At 44.5% G+C, this 15937-nt stretch overlaps 1 protein-coding gene across 2 annotated transcripts in view; it reads right to left on the bottom strand.

Annotated features, from left to right (window-relative positions):
• slc8a3 (solute carrier family 8 member 3) overlaps positions 1–15937 on the bottom strand; it is a 371642-nt gene that overhangs the window by 11011 nt on the left and 344694 nt on the right. The gene's annotated exons all lie outside the window — the stretch shown is intronic.

Here is a 15937-nt window from a genome sequence, read left to right on the forward strand (position 1 = left end):
TAATGGGTGATGTTTCGGGTCCAGACCCTTCTTCAGGCTGAAAGTCACGGGAAAGGGAAACGAGAGATATAGGCGATGATGTAGAGAGATAAAGAACAATGAATGAAAGTTACGATGATAAAGGAAACAGGCCATTGTTAGCTGTTTGTTGGGTGAAAACGAGAAGGTGGTTATTTCCTTACACTGAGTCACAGACTCAACTGAACTGCACTCAGCTCGGGAGACAGCAGGAGGCAAAGTTCACCAGTGGAGGAATGATGACTTCTCCGTCCACGCACTTACTGTGGAACCAAATGTGCAGAGCCAAGAGCACCCACCTAATACCAGTGGCCACACACAATTAAACCTTCCCAACAAGTGGTGATAATTGATCTCACAGAGACACAAGAAACTGCAGATGCTGGAATCTTGAGTAAAACACAAAGTTTTAGTTAAGTGGTACAGCCTGGAAGCAGGTTCTTTGGCCCACCGAGTCCGCGCCGACCAACGATTACCCTTACACTAGTACTATGTTATCCCAGTTTCCCATCCTACACACTGGGGGCAATTTACGGAAGTCAATTAATCTATGAACCTGCACGTCTTTGGGTTGTGGAAGGAAACCGGGGCACCAAGAGAAAACCTGCGTTGTCACAGGGAGAACGTACAAATTCTGTGGAGACAGCACCCGTGGTCAGTATCGAACCCGGGTCCCTGGCGCTTTAAGGTAGCAATTCTACCACTGTGCCACCGTGCCAGCTGGTGGAACTCAGTTGGCCTGTCCATGCCCTCCAGAGATTCTGCCTGACCTGCTGAGTTCCTCCAACACTTTGTGACCGATCGCATGTTTCTCTGAAGGAAGGGCAGTGTATTCTGACCCCCATACAATACAGTACAATACAATATCCTTTATTGTCATTGTACAAGTACAAAGAGATTTTGATACCCTACTGAATGTCGGCTTAATTAACGCAGGTGCTTTCCTCTCCAATTTAACAACTTGCGATCCCTTACTGTTCCTCTGCCCTCCCCCCTCCCCCCCCCCCCCCCTCACCCAACTCATATGAGGAAATGTAGATCTGTCAGTAACTGTGGGTTATCACCTTCAGGAAAGAAGGAGAGATGAAGGTACAATGACAAAGCAAGCCTTAATTCCTAAAAATAAATACCATTGGAATGTCTGCCTTCCGAGCTTTTCATCTTGCCATCCACTCTGTCAGCTTTGATTAGTCTGAGCTCTCACTACAGTCCCAAAGCTGTTGCTAAGGTGTTGGAACATCTGTTATAGAATCATTGTTTTACTTAAACTGTGCTGCGTTGGTTCCATGTACTCCATTCACAACGGTCCAAAGAGAATAACATGTTTGCCATTAAATAAATAAAGTAACATGAACAGAAAGGCATCAAATGATCCAAGGGCCACTTTAGTCAGCACCATGAAGAAATCTCCTGCAACATAACATGCAGCAACATTGCTGAGTCTGTCTCGCATTCAGAGGACAGGACACTGCATTAAACACTATTGCAGTGATATGGTGCAAAAAAAAGGCATAGAACAGTACAGGCACAAAATGCTGGAGTAACTCAGCAGGACAGGCAGCATCTCTGGAGAGAAAGAATGGGTGATGTTTCGGGTTGAGACCCTTCTTCAGACTGAAAGTCACGGGAAAGGGAAACGAGAGATATAGACGATGATGATGACAGATATAGAACAAATGAATGAAAGATATGCAAAACAGTAACAATGATAAAGGAAAAAGACCATTGTTGTAGAGCATTTTGTGTCTATATAGTTACATTGGTTGGCATTCAGAAATAACTGGTGAAATTCAGCCACGCTGGGTTTGTGGCGTTCTGAGGGAGTGTGTAGTTTCAAGCCACACTCCACAGGCATGAGCAAGTGATCTTGGCTGACACTCCATCTTCAGACTGAGACTTTTGGAGGTGCTGTCTTTCAGTTGAAAAGTTAAACCGTAAAATAAAAAGTTAAAACCGTAAAATAACCTTGTCATTGCTTCCAACAGGATCAGGAAAGTTTTCCCCGGTGTCCCGTGGACAACTTTGAATCCTCTGATATCAGTGAAACAGAGTATCTGGCAGAATGCCCCCTTATCAGCTGTCAACTCTACTACAATGTATGTGACATTATTTAATTGTCATCAAAGTATTGTTATCGATGCCGTACAAGTGCTACTTTGTTCTTAAAATACATTAAAGAGGATTCATTGATAGCCGTACGCTTTCCCCGCTTGGTTTTATAATAGATCCAAAAATAGCATAAAACGCCGACTTATATATCAAAGATTAATTTGTTTGCAAGCGGAACAAGACAAGAGATTATCATCAACCGTGCACTGACGCTGCTCAATACAGGCTGCAACAGCATTATTCCAGATGACATCTTTCACTTGTTTCCTATTCTAGGGTACAACATTACACATGGAAATGCTGGAGCAATGCTGTTACAGATCCTTTCCAGGAAGATTCCCACAAGAAGCCTATCCCTATTGTTGCTAGTTGTCTGTCTCCGTGCCTGCAAGCATACAGCAGGAGGAAGCCAAACAGATGGGAGAAGAGCGACCTACTGTGTCTATCAGTGAAGACACACAAATCTGTAAAGCCACCAAAATGTTAGGGCCAGTCAGGATTTGCCCAGGGATGATTTGGATATTTGTTTAAACATTTAAACTTGGATTATGGGAGTCTATGTCCAGATGCTTAGGAGGCCTATGTATTGAAAAGGAACTGCAGATGCTGGTTTATACCAAAGATAGACGCAAAATGCTGGAGTAACTCAGAGGGTCAGGCAGCATCTCTGGAGAAAATGGAGAGATGACGTTTCGGGTCGGGACCCTTCTTGGCCTGGCAGGGTAGGTGATGACAGAGACACAAATAATAAGTGTAGATGTTGAAGCAAAACCCTTTTGGAGACACTCAGACTATCTTTATTTGGACTTTATCTTGCACTAAACATTATTTAATTGTAATCATGTATGGTTTTTAAGCTGACTGGATAGCATGCAACAAAAAAGCTTTTCACTGTACCTCGGTACACGTGATAATGAACTACACTAAACTAAACTAAACCCGTGCACTAGTTCTATCCTACGCACTAGGGGCAACTTCCGGAAGCCAATTAGCCAATTAGCCTTCAGACCGTGCGTCTTTGGATTGTGGGAGGAAGGCGGAGCACCCAGAGGAAACTCATGCGGTTACAGAGAAAACGTACAAACTCCATACATACAACACACCCATCGTACCTGTAAGGCAGTAACTCTACTGATGCCCCACTGTGCCGCCCTGTAAGTGCCAGTAAGTCCATTTTGGCTGGAATATCCGTAATTGAGCTGATTTCCTGTCATTTCTTCAGGGGAGTGGTTTCTGCCTGCCGAATTCAAAGCGCTGGAAGAGGGATTGGCAAAGGAGCTCCAAAGCTTGGAATTCCTGCCTTCTACTCTGAATTTGTGTGGAAACAAGTTTAAATGCAGCTCGGTCTATTTCATTCTTGGGCGGGACAATAGTGCAGCTGGTAAAGCTGTTGCCACACAGTATCAGACACTCAGGTTTGATCCTGACCAGGGCCGTTATTACAGCATTATGGGCCCCCGGGCAAAGCAGTGTACTGGGGCCCCTACCGTTACTCTCCCCCACCCCCTTTCCCTACCAGCCCCCCCCTGTCGTGCCGGCGAAAAGCACTTACCGAAAAGCACTTAGCGATAGACTTAGGGTGCTACATTGTTGCGAAAAGCACTTGCAGATCGCTGTGAGAAGCACTTAGTGACCGAAAATGTTGCGAAAAAAGCACTTATTGAACCTACATTTTTAAAGTAGTATTTATTTATTGCAAGTCACTTAACATACACAGATCAGCATGGGGCCCCTATGCTCGTGGGGCCCCGGGCAAGTGCCCATCAGGCCCATGCGTTAAGACGGCCCTGATCCTGTCTCTATTGAGTTTGTACGTTCTCCCTGTGACCTTGTGGGTTTTCTCTGGTTGCTACGGTTACCCCCCCCCCCCCCCCCCACACTCCAAAGACGTACGGATATGTAGGTTAATTGGCTTCTGTAAATTGGAAGTTGTCCCTAGATGGTACGATAGTGCTAGTGCAAGGGGTGATCGCTGGTCGGTGCAGATTCGGTGGGCCGAATGGACTGTTTCCATGCTGTATCTCTAAAGTCTAAAGTCTAAAGTTTGTAGGTTTATGAAACTGTTTAAATTGCCCCTTGTATGTAGGGAGTGACTGAGAAAGTCAGAAACAGAACCAGTAGGAATGGGTGTTCGATGGGCTCAGTCGGACAAGGCGCCTGTTTCCTTACCCACCAGGGCGGCACAATAGCATAATGGTAGAGTTGCTGCCTTACAGGACCAGAGACCTGGGTTCAATCCTGACTACGCATGCTGTCTGTACGGAGTTTGTATGTTCTCCCTGTGACTGTGACATCAGTCAGAGTATTGAGTATAGATGTTAGGAGGTCATGTTGCAGTTGTAGAAGTCATTGGTGAGGCCGCACTTAGAGTATTGTGTTAAGTTTTGGGCATCATGTTATAAGAAAGATGTTGTCAAACTGGAAAGGGTACAGAAAAGATATACGAGGATGGTGCCAGGACACGTGGGCCTGACCTACAGAGAGAGGTTGAGCAGGCTAGGACTCTATTCCTTGGAGTGCAGAAGGATGAGAGGTGATCTTTTAGAGGTGTACAAAATCATGAGAGGAATAGATCGGGTAGATGCTGAGCTTCTTGCCCAGAGTAGGGGATGGGAACCAGAGGACATAGGTTTAAGGAGAGGGAAAAGATTTAATAGGAACCTGAGGGATCATGTTTTTCCACAAAGGGTGGTAGGTGTATGGAACACGCTGCTGGAGGAGGTAGTTGAGGCAGGTACTATAGCAACGTTTAAGGTGAGACTAGTGTAGATGGGGCACGTTGGCTGGTGAGGGCAAGTTGGGTCAAAGGGCCTGTTTCCACATTGTAAGACTCTATGGTGTTGGGGCCGCAACTATTTACCATATATATTAATGATTTGAATGAAGGAATTAGAAGTAACACTAGCAAGTTTGCAGATGACACAAAGCTGGGTGGCAGTGTGAACTGCGAAGAGGAAGTTAGGAGGTTGTAGGGTGACCTGGACAGAAACAAGGAGGCAGATTATTATCTCAATGGTGTCAGGTTAGGTAAGGGGAAAGTGCAGCGAGACCTGGGTGACCTTGTACACCAGTCACTGAAAGTTGGCGTGCAGGTACATCAGGCAGTGAAGAAAGCTAATGGCATGTTGGCCTTCATAACGAGAGGATTTCAGTGTAAGAGTAAAGAGGTTCTTCTGCAGTTGTATAGGGCCCTGGTAACACCACACCTGGAGTATTGTGTACAGTTTTGGTCTCATTTGAGGAAGGACATCCTTGAAATTGAGGCAGTGCAGCGTAGGTTCACGAGATTGATCCCTGGGATGGCGGGACTGTCATATGAGGAAAGATTGAAAAGATTAGGCTTGTACTCACTGGAGTTTAAAGGATGAGAGGGGATCTTATAGAGACATATAAAATTATAAAGGGACTGGACAAGCTAGATGCAGGAAAAATGTTCCCAATGTTGGGGGAGTCCAGAACCAGGGGCCAGAATCTTAGAATAAAGAGGAGGCCATTTAAAACTGAGGTGAGAAGGAACTTTTTCACCCAGAGAGTTGTGAATTTGTGGAATTCTCTGGCACAGAGGGCAGTGGAGGCCATATCACTGGATGAATTTAAGAGCGAGTTAGATAGAGCTCTGGGGGCTAGGGGAATCAAGGGATATGGGGAGAAGTTGGGCACAGGTTACTGATTGTGGATGATCAGCCATGATCACAATGAATGGCCGAATGGCCTGCTCCTGCACCTATTTTCTTTGTTTCTATGTCTCTATGACTATGACTCTATGTGTGCAATGAACGAGCAAACTAGGGAGGGCATGGTGCCAGGCAAGATGCCCTCAGGTTTCTTTGCCGAAGCACACCCTCCTGCAGATTGTGGTGTCACTGAGCAATGAAACAGTCATGCCATATGGAGTTAAATTAGCCATTCTTTATCAAAGCAATCCAGACCATGGAAACACTTAACCACTAAAACAGTATTTAGATGGAAATTATTAGATGAAAAACCTTATTATGTTCAATTTATGATTATTCATTCCTTTCGGCAAGACAATTAACAATTCTGAATATCAGTCCTTATTTCTTCCAGTTATTAATTTTAATGATTTTTTTAAAAATTCAAAATATTCTCATTCTGCTCAAATTGGGTCAAAGGAAGCAGCAACTTCACCAACTAACCTGTTCAAATATAGGTGGTTTGTTTATGTTTTGTTTTGAGATACAGCATGGAAACAGCCCCTTCGGCCCACCGAATCCACATGTGTACTTTGGCTGTCGATCATCCGTTCACACTACTTCTATGTTATCCCACTTTCGCATCCACTCCCCTGCACACGCGGGGCATTTTACAGACAGCCAATTCACCTACAAACCCGACGTCTTTGGAATGTGGGAGAGAAATGTCATCCTCCAGAGAACCCTGACATCTTATCTGAATTTTGATTGTCATTCCAATAAGATTTGGGTTTATATTTATTAGCGTCACGAGTATCGAGGTACAGTGAAAAGTTTTGTTTTGTATGCTATCCAATCAAATCAGTTAATTATATACATAAATACAATTCCACCAAACTCAATTACAATAGGTAGTGCAAAGGGGAAGATACAGAGTGCAGAATATAGTTCTCAGCATTATAGTGCTGAAACTCCCCCACCCCCGACCTAATAATTGCCAGTCTTTGCCCTGGCTCTCTCTCTCCTCCAGCTTTCTTTCCTCTCCCCCATACAAAAAGACTGAAGTAGTATCCTGACCTGAAACATCATCAATCTATGTTCTCCAGAGTTGCTGCCTGATCTGCTGAGTTACTCCAGCACTTTGTGTCTTTTTATAGTGCATCAGTTCCACAGATAAAGTCCAAAGTCTGCAATGGGGTAGAGGTGAATCGGACACTACTCTTGCTAATGGAAGGACCATTCAGAACCCTGATAACACAGGGGAAAATTCTGTTCCTGAGTCTGGTGGTGTGTGCTTCAAAGCTTCGGTATCTTCTGTCCGAAAGGAGTTGGGAGAAGGAAGAATGGGAAAATTAGGGTGGGCCAAGTTTTCGGTTGTGTTAGGTTTTTCTGAGGCAGTGTGAAAAGTAAATGGAGTCAATGGTGGGAAGTCTGGTTAGTGGGATGGAATGGGCAACATCCACAACTCTCTACAATTTCTTGTGGTCTTGGATAGAGCTATTCTAGAAACAGAACAATCATGCCTTGCACATTCTCATCTAAATCATTGTTCATTGATCAGAATGGTCAACACACTAAAACATCACCATGCCAAGCCGCTATCCTCTCAGCTAAGTCTCAGAATGAATCCTGATGCTAGCAGGGACAAAAAAAAACTATTAGAAATAATAAAGGCAAACGATTACAGACAAATCTGATTTTATCCCATGGACAGTTTCAGAGCACCTCTGTGTCCCCAGATGACTCATGAAGAAGCGGACAAACTGGTGTCACAAGGCACAAGGCACAAAATATGGTGATTCGTGCATGTGTGAGCTATGCAAAAATAATTTCACTGTGCAGTGCACACGTGACAATAATGCACCATTAAGCCACCTGCAGTTTCCAAGTAAAACAAACATCCAGTAAGCAATATTCTCCATTAATGTTTAGTTTAGTTTAGTTTCGAGATACAGCACGGAAACAGGCCCTTCGGGCCATCACGTCCGCGCCGACCAGCGATTCCCGCACATTAACACTATCCTATACACACTAGGGACAATTTTACATTTTATACCAAGCCAATTAACCTACAAACCTGTACGCCTTTGGAGTGTGGGAGGAAACCGAAGACTTCGGAGAAAACCCACGCAGGTCACGGGGAGAACGTACAAACCCCATACAGACAGCATGTAGCCAGGATCGAACCCGGGTCTCTGGCTCTGTAAGGCAGTAGCTCTACCACTGCGCCATCGTGCCACCCTGGAACGTTTGAACGGAGAAAATGTACACATCGCCTCTACTTCCTTAGTAGGCTTTGGAGTGCCAATAACTAATCCTTTCATGTTAGCCTGCGCATAGTTTTTATTGACCCCCCTCAGCTGACTGGGTTTGTTTGCAGCACAAAATAGTGATTGAATTGGATAAGTTAGTGTAACTGTAGCACTTTGATTTGGCTCTGAATAAGAAGAGCAACCCTATCTGCATAATTAGCAGACATTCAAGAATTCTTTGATGCTACGAGGTTAATTATTCAAAAGTCCATCTGCTAAAAGAAAATCAAACATATTTTTTCTTCCATCAGATCATACTGTATTTTCGCAACATTTCATAACTCCTGGACTGCAAACAGAAGATAGTGTGCAGCATGGTAGTGCAGCAGTAGAGTTGCTGCCTTACAGGGACAGAGACCCGGGCTTGATCCTGACTACGGGTGCTGTCTGTATGGAGTTTGTACATTCTCACTGTGACCATGTGGATTTTCTGCAGATGCTCTGGTTCCCTCCCACACTCCAAAGTCGTCCAGGTTTGTAGGTTAATTGGCTTTGGTAAAAATTGTCCCTGGTGTAAATGATAGTGCTAGTGTACGGCGGTGATCACTGGTCAGTGCGGACTCGGTGGACCGAAGGACCTGTATCTCCAAAGTTTAAAGAACATTTATTCACAAATTGTTGGTAATAAAGTGCTATGTTGTCTTGGATTTGTTCATAGCCCAAGCTCACAACCCACTTGCACTGGTCATTGCACATTGATGCAAGCCACACCAGACGATACGATACGATAGAACTTCATTTATCCCAGGAGGGAAATTGATCTGCCAACAGTCAGAAAACACAAAGGTACATGAAATTAAAGTGACGAGTGGAAAGGATTGGGGATGTGCAACGATTGGGAGGTGCGGGGGGAGGGGAGTCAGTCTATCCCACAACCGAAGGGGGAGGAGCTGTACAGAGGGCAAGCCATGCTAATCCTCATGAGGTGGAGTGAGCTCCATACTCCATGTCTGTCTGAGATCCCATTTTAGTAATGCATTGAAGATCTTTGAGAGCTTGCTGCCATCAATGGCATTTATCCTATTTTTAAATGACTCCGATCAAAGTATTTTATGACTTAGCTCTGGAATAGCTTGCTTGGGAGACCGTTACACTGAAGGTCGGAAGGTGCCTGGTTCAGTCATGGGTTTGAAGTGTTTGGTTGCCACAGTGGCACAGCAGTAGAGTTTCTGCCTTACTGCACCAGAGACCCAGGTTCGATCCTGAACTCGGGTGCTGTCTGTACGGAGTTTGTTCGTTCTCTCTGTGAGCATGTGGGTTTTATGCAGATGCCCCAGTTTCCTACCATATTCCAAAGACATGCGGGTTTGTAGGTTAATTTACTTCTGTAAATTGTTCATCTGTAAAAACATCACCTGTCTATTTTCTTCAGGGATGCTGCCTGACCCACTGAGTTACTCCAGCATTTTGTCATGGCCATAGAGTCTTACAGCATGGAAACAGGGCCTTCAGCCCAACTTGCTCACACTGGCCAAAATGAACCATCTACACTAGTCCCACCTATCTGCATTTGGCTCATATCCCTCTAAACCTATCCTATCCATGTACCTGTCTAAATGTTTCTTAAACATTTAGTTACCTGCTCAACTAACTCCTCTGGCAGCTCGTTCCTTATCTTAACAACAGGGTTGTTACTACCTTTGGTGCTTCTGGTATCAGAAAACATTTCATAGCCGGTTAACTTATAAGAAGTAAACTATTAATCAGGTTTATACAATGTCAATTGTTTTCCATCTTCACACACTTATCTCAGCTTTTTGGTTTCAACTGTCTATCGTTATTAAAATGAAACGTATAATAACCCTGTGTTCAAAAATGCATATCAATGATACAGACTAATTGGGATTCAATTGAAATAAAGTATACAAGTGCAGCAGCTTAAGGACTGTTTAATATTGGGATCAAAATAAAATGATGACACAAGGACACAATCTTTAGAGATAATTGAAGGATGTAAGTTGCCATTTTCAGAATGAAGTATGTTTGGAAATAACAGCCGTTTTGTTTTGTTTAAAGAGAACAGACAATGTTCTCCTTGATACATCCCTGCTGAAATTGTGGTTTTTCTATTTTCTATGTTTCCTTTGTCATTCCTGCCCACCAACTCTATGACATTATTGTACGGTGTCATTGGGAAGGTGGGACCCAAGCGGTTAATGCATTGAAATCATTCTGTGGGACTCTGGTAATGACTGGCTTAATGTTTTAAATTTCTTTGTTTGCTACATTGACATTTTAACCCAGTTATTTTCAATGAATAAACTCCTCAGTTAAAATAAGGGACAAAAGAATTTCATACAAAAGCTTAACATCCTCACTAATTACATTGTGCAATGGAATTTCAATCCGTGAAATGTTCAAATTCTCCAAACACCAGCTTGAACCTTGTATTAACTAGTGTTCCTTATATTTCTGTTTCTTTTCTCTTTGCAAATTTTGAAGTTTAACCTTGCATTTTGGTTTTATTCACTTTCCGACCTCAGGCTGGATAACTACAATTCTCTCAATGTTCATTAAAAAAATGATTTCCCACTGAGTAGAACTATCCAATTAGCCAAATTAGCTATTAAGTTTGCCTGCCAATCTATTCTTGTGTGAATCACTTTGCTTGGTCAAAATGAACCAAGACATGTCCTTGCTCTCTGTGGTTTTAGTGCAGCTAAGAGCTAACAATTAAATTCAACTCACTCGAGAAAATATGGCATGTCCAACATGTAATCCAGTCAAAGCAAATCATGGAACCATAGACATTTACAGGAAAGAAAGCAGCCGTTCAGCCCACTGTACACATGCTGGTTAACAAAGTGCTATTTCGGCTAATCTTAACTTTAAATTTGCCCACTCCCTCAGAGATTATACTACTTCAGGTGCTTATCCCCCAATCTTTAAATGTGAAAAGTAAAATGCTGGAATAACTCAGACAGCTTCTGTGGAGGACATTTACAGAGGATGTTTCCGGTCGGCTCCTTTCTTCACACTGATCGTGGTGAGGGGAGGAAGTTGGAAAAGAGGTGTTGGGGGGCGGGACAAAGCCTGGCGAGTGATAGGTGGATACAGGAGAGTGCGGGTTGGATTGGCAGATGGATGGACAAAGGCTAGAGGTGAGAGGGAGACAAAAGGGTGTGAGATTAGGAGAGAAGAAGTGTACAACGTAAAGCACGAGGGAGGGATATAGGTGCAATGGGATGGAGGAATGAGCAGGAGGGGCAGGATAGTGAGGGAAATGGGTGTTAAATTGGGTGAGATACCAGAAAAAGGGGGGAGAGAAAGAGTGGGGGGGGGGGGGGGGTGGGGGAGGTTTACATAAAATTGGAGAATTCAATGCTCATACTGTTGGGTGGTTATCTACCCCAGCTGAATATGAGATGCTGTTCCTCTAGTTTGCTTGTGGACTACAATGGAGAAGGCCCAGGACAGAAAGTGAATGGGAACAGGAGTTAAACTGATTAGTAACTGAGAGGTCCTGCAGACCTTGGTGGACTGAGCTCAAGTGTATGGTAAACCAGTCACCTAATTTTGGTCTCACCATGGTAAGGGAGGCCACTAAAGAAAGTGGACATCTCGGATAGCCCAGCGTGGAAAGGCTCGTCTTGGGAGCAGATACAACAGAGGCAGAGAAATTGAGAGTGGGGGATAGCATCCTTTCTTCAGTACTCGTGGTTTTTCCCCATGCTGTAGGAGATGGATCTCTCACCTGAGTCACCAGTGTCCCGCAGTTCTGCTCTCACTCCCCCTTGCCCCAGGCAGAACAAGGATAGAGTTCACCTGATCCTTACCTTTCACCCCACCAACCTCTCGTCCTCAATGATTCAACACAAACCTCCCGGTGTCAAAGCTCTAAAGTAACAGCAGTCGATTCTCCAGGGACTAATCAGTCTCTGGCAGCAAGGAAATTAAGTCTGCCTTGTCACTTGAAAGCATTCAAGAGACATCCTTCTGTCTGAGCACTCCAACTGGACTCCTGTGGAGTAAATTTGATATTGATTGCATCTGCCTGATCCTGGTAAATTAGTATTCATTGTTCTCCTTTGGAAATGGCAAGAGTTGAGATAGCTGAATTTTTAAAGCCAGGTAGCTGACATCAGCTATCGCCATGAATGCTTATCAACAGCACTGACTGCACTCTTAGGGCTAAAGCAAAATGGACACGCTCCTCTCTATGCTGTAGCCAGAGGAACAAATTGACAGAAAATTGCTAGTGCTCCTACATGCAAATAAACTACTGCGAATCTAACGCTTGCTGATCTTAAAAATATTTACCAGCGTTGCTTAAATGATAGCCAAAGGAACTTCACACAAACTATAAGATTTAGTTTAGTTTTGTTTATTTAACTTACAGATACAGTGCAGACACAGAACCTTCGGCCCACCGAGTCCACGCCGACCAGCTCTCCCAGGGCACTAGCACTATCCTTCACACCAGGGACAACTTGCAATTCTTACTGAAGCCAATTGACCTAGAAACCTGTACGTCTTTGGAAGGTGGGAGGAAACCAGAGCCCCCGGACAAAATCCACGCAGACACAGGGAAAATGTGCAAACTCTGTACAGACAGCACCCGTAGTCAGAATCGAACCCATGCCTCTGGTGCTGTAAGGCAGCAATTCTACCGCTGCGCCACCATGCTGCCCCATGTGTTACCGATAATGTACTCAGACTCTGTAAGAAAATAACTGAAGATGCTGGTACAAATCGAAGGTATTTATTCACAAAATGCTGGAGTAACTCAGCAGGTCGGGCAGCATCTCAGGAGAAAAGGAATGGGCGACGTTTCGGGTCGAAACCCTTCTTCAGACTGATGTCAAGGGGGCAGGACAAAGGAAGGATATAGGTGGAGACAGGAAGACAGTGGGAGATCTGGGAAGGGGGAGGGGAAGAGAGGGACAGAGGAACTATCTAAAGTTGGAGAAGTCAATGTTCATACCACTGGGCTGCAAGCTGCCTAGGCGAAATATGAGGTGCTGTTCCTCCAATTTCCGGTGGGACTCACTATGGCACTGGAGGAGGCCCATGACAGAAAGGTCAGACTGGGAATGGGAGGGGGAGTTGAAGTGCTCAGCCACCGGGAGATCAGGTTGGTTCACGCGGACCGAGCGCAGGTGTTGAGCGAAGCGATCGTCGAGCCTGCGTTTGGTTTCGCCGATGTAAATATGTTGACATCTGGAGCAGCGGATGCAATAGATGAGGTTGGAGGAGGTGCAGGTGAACCTCTGTCTCACCTGGAAAGACTGTTTGGGTCCTTGGATGGAGCAGTGCCATAGTGAGTCCCACCGGAAATTGGAGGAACATCACCTCATATTTCGCCTGGGCAGCTTGCAGCCCAGCGGTATGAACATTGACTTCTCCAACTTTAGATAGTTCCACTTCCCCTCTCTTCCCCTCCTCCTTCCCAGATCTCCCACTGTCTTCCTGTCTCCACCTATATCCTTCCTTTGTCCCGCCCCCCTGACATCAGTCTGAAGAAGGGTCTCGACCCGAAACGTCGCCCATGTACTCAGACTCAATCTGTTGCTAGTTTAATGTTATAAATACCATATGTGACCCATTAACTGTTCAAATATATGGCAAGCATTATAAAAATCAGTGTTGAGAAGGGAGTGACTTGAACGTAGGTTGCCACCAGTCCAAAGGTAAATAATGGCAACAGCTTGATTAAATGCAGTCACCTTCGACCAAACGCAAACTGGTTTCGCAACAATAGGCCTGTAAGGCAGAACTTCAGCTTGATTTGGTTTGACCTCTAAGCTATTTATTTTGAAGATCAAAGGCTACACAGAACGTTGACAAGAATTGAATTGAATTCCCACTTAACTAATTACACTCAGATCTTATTATTCAATGACTTGCAGATCTATGTAGCTTAGCTTAACAATACAGTGCAGAAACAGGCTCTTTGGCCCACTGATTTTGCACCGACCAGCGATCCCCGCACACTAACACCATCCTACACACTAGGGCCAATTTATAATTTCACTGAACCAATTAGCCTACCAACCTGTATGTCTTTGGAGTGTGAGAGGGAACCAGAGCATCCAGGGAAAACCCATGCAGGTCAAGAGGAGAATGTACAAACTCCGTACTGACAGCACCCATGGTCAGGATCGAACCTGGGTCTCTGGCGCTGTAAGGCAGTGACTCTACCGCTGCACCACTGTGCCGTGCCGTACTAATGATGTTGGCCGTGTAATACTGGGAGTGTTGTTAAGAGAGCAGGTGCTTCCAGAGCCCTCACCTGGGGTTATCCAGTGAACCCCGTTTACCATGTAAAGGGCTGTATTCAAAATCCTGTCAATGGTCAGTGTGAAATATTAATAGTCGGTGCGTGACTGGAATAGACATGGTGAATGGGAAAAACAGGGCTCGGGAGGGTGCTGCTGAAACAGGGGTCTGGAGTGCTGTGCCAAGTGCGTGACCAGAACTAGGAGCACTGGTGCTTTGGAACATAGATAGGGCTTTGGACCTTCATGTAGAGAATTATACAGAGCTGGTCACATTGGTGGAAGGATGATTGCTATATGGCATTGCCATTAGCTTCAATGCTATCCACAAGTTCCTGCCCACATCAGCCTTAACCCGTGAATTATGACGATTTTGCTTATATACATCAGAAAACTGCACACAACAAATGGGTTGGACAAACTTGGATTGTTTTCTCTGGAAGTTCGAAGGCTGAGGGGACACGTAACAGAGGTATAGACAATGACTACGGTCAGTAGTCAGAATCTTTCTCACAGGGTGGAAATGTCAAAGACTAGAAAGCATTGCTTCTAGGTGAGAGGGGTAAAGTTTAAAGGAGAGGTGTTGGGCAAGATTTTTTACACAGAGAGCGGTGGATACATGGAACACATTGCCAGGGGTGGTGGTGGAGGCAAATACTAACATGTCATTTAAGAGGTTTTTAGATAGGCACATGGGTGGGCAGGAAATAGAGGGATATGGATCACATGTAAGCAGAGGAGGTTAGTTTTGCCATGGACATTGTGGGCTAACGTTAGAAACTGCAGATGCAGATAAGGGTCCCAACACAAATGGCACCGATCTATATTCTCCAGAGATGCTGCCTGACCTGCTGAGTTACTCCAGCTCAGTATCTTCTCTTGTAAGTCAGAGGGCCTGTTGATATGCTGCACGATTCTATGTTCCAAGTACCAAATAAAACATCCTCTTTGTTGTAATCAATAGGGATCATAGCTATTGTTGGGAAAACTCACAGTTTGATGTGGGCGGCACAGTGGCGCAATGGTAGAGTTGCTGCCTTACAGCGCCACAGACCCGGATTTGATCATGACAATGGGTGCTGCGTGCACAAAATTTGTAAGTTCTTTCGGTGACCGTGTTGGTTTTCTCAGGATGCTCTGGTTTCCTCCCACACTCCAAAGACTTACAGGTTTGTAGACTAATTGACTTCTGTAAATTGCAAATTGTTCCTAGTGTGTCGGATGGTGCGAGTGTACGGGATGATCGCTGGTCAGTGCGGACTTGGTGGGCCAAAGGGCCTGTTTCCACACTGTATCTCTGAGGTCTAAAGCCTAAAGGAAGGATAGGTACTACATATAACAAAGATTGAGACCTTCTGCAGACAAACTCTCTGTTATCTATTATTATATTACTAAAACTCTCATCTTGTATGTATATTTGTACGTATGTTGGTTCATATAGTCAAGTCAAGTCAATTTATTTGTATAGCACATTTAAAAACAACCCACGTTGACCAAAGAGCTGCACATCTGACTAGGAAAAAAAAGAAACATACAGTGGCAGGCAGCCAAACACAACGGCGCTGCCATCTTGAACAAAATGTTAATTCAATCACCCACAGTCCATATGTCAGTCAGTTTATAATAC

This window comes from Rhinoraja longicauda, chromosome 10, assembly GCF_053455715.1.
Source record: "Rhinoraja longicauda isolate Sanriku21f chromosome 10, sRhiLon1.1, whole genome shotgun sequence".
NCBI classification, from domain to species: Eukaryota; Metazoa; Chordata; class Chondrichthyes; order Rajiformes; family Arhynchobatidae; genus Rhinoraja; species Rhinoraja longicauda.